The following is a 1,904-nucleotide window of genomic DNA, read 5'->3' on the forward strand; positions in this document are numbered from 1 at the left end:
CATAAGAATTCTCAACAAATTAAGAATACAGGGGGCCGGCGCCGTGGCTCACTTGGTTAATCCTCCACCTGGGGCACCATCAACCCAGGTTCTAGTCCCGGTTGGGGCGACAGATTCTGTCCTGGTTGCTCCTTTTCCAGTCCAGCTCTCTGCTGTGGCCCAGGAAGGCAATGGAGGATGGCCCAAGTGCTTGGGCCTTGCACCTGCATGGGAGACCAGGAGGAAGCACCTGGCTCCTGGCTTCGGATCGGCGCAGCACACCAGCCGTAGCAGCCATTTGGGGGTGAACCAACTGAAGGAAGACCTTTCTCTCTGTCTCAGTCTCTCTCACTGTCTAACTCTGCCTGTCAAAAAAAAAAAAAAAAAAAAAAGAATACAGGGAACACAGCCAATATCATATTTAATGATGAAAGGCTGAGAGGCCTTCCCCTAAAAGCTGGAAAAAGATGAGGATTTGCACTTTCACCACTCTTACTTAATATCATATTGGAAGTTTTAGCAAGAACAATTAGAAAACAGGAGGAAATAACAGATATCAAAATTGGAAGAGAAGAAGTCAAAATACCCATATTTGTAGGTGACATGAATTTATACATGGAAAAACCTAAATACTCCACCAAAAAGCTATTATCAGTGATAAACAAATTCAGTAAGTTTGCAGGATACAAAGTTAACATACAAAAAACCATAAAAGTTTTTATATCAATAATAATTCTGTTGAATGAAAAATAGGTAAAAAATTCCATTTACAATAGTTGCAAAAAGTTAGGAATAAATGCAAGCAGAAGAAGTAAAAGATCTCTGCAATAAAAATTATAAAATATTCAGAAAAGATATAGAGAGCACACACAAAAAAGGGAAAGACATTCCATGTTCATGGATTGGTAGCATTAATATTGTTAAAATGTCCCTACTACTCAAATCAATCTGCAGACTCAAAACAGACCTCATGAAAATATCAATGGCATTCTTTACAGAAATAGAGAAAACAACCTTAGAATTAATATAGGACAACAAAAGACCCAGAATAGCCAAGGTGATCCTGAGCAACAAATAAAATAATAAAATAAAAAGCAAACATCACAGTACCTGATTTTGAAGCATATTGCAAAGCAAAAGATATCAAAGCATATCGTATTGGCATTAAAAACCAACACACAGGCCGGCGCCGCGGCTCACTAGGCTAATCCTCCGCCTAGCGGCGCCGGCACACCGGGTTCTAGTCCCGGTCGGGGAGCCGGATTCTGTCCCGGTTGCCCCTCTTCCAGGCCAGCTCTCTGCTGTGGCCAGGGAGTGCAGTGGAGGATGGCCCAAGTGCTTGGGCCCTGCACCCCATGGGAGACCAGGATAAGCACCTGGCTCCTGGCTCCTGCCATCGGATCAGCGCGGTGCGCCGGCCGCAGCGCGCCGGCCGCGGCGGCCATTGGAGGGTGAACCAACGGCAAAGAAGACCTTTCTCTCTGTCTCTCTCTCTCACTGTCCACTCTGCCTGTCAAAAAAAAAAAAAAAAAAAAAAAAAAAAACCAACACACAGATCAATGGGACAGAACAGAATACCCCCAAATAAATTCAACTACAAAGAACTAACTGATTTTTCACAAAGATGTCAAGAACAAAAGCTGGAGAAAGGACAATCGTCAATAAGTACTACTGGCAAAACTGGACATACATATTTGGGAAAATGAAATTAGATCCCTATCTCGTCATATACAGAAATAAACTCAAATTGGATTAAAGACCAAAATGTAAAACCTGAAACTATGAACAGCAACAACAGAACACAGGGGAACTATTTCAACACATTGGCACGGGCAGCTCTTTCTTAGATAAGACCACAAAAGAGCAAGCATCAAAAACAAAGCTAAAAAAATGAGATTATGTCAAATTCAGAAGCTGCACAGCAA

Source organism: Oryctolagus cuniculus, chromosome 10, assembly GCF_964237555.1.
Source record: "Oryctolagus cuniculus chromosome 10, mOryCun1.1, whole genome shotgun sequence".
In the NCBI taxonomy this organism is placed as follows: Eukaryota; Metazoa; Chordata; class Mammalia; order Lagomorpha; family Leporidae; genus Oryctolagus; species Oryctolagus cuniculus.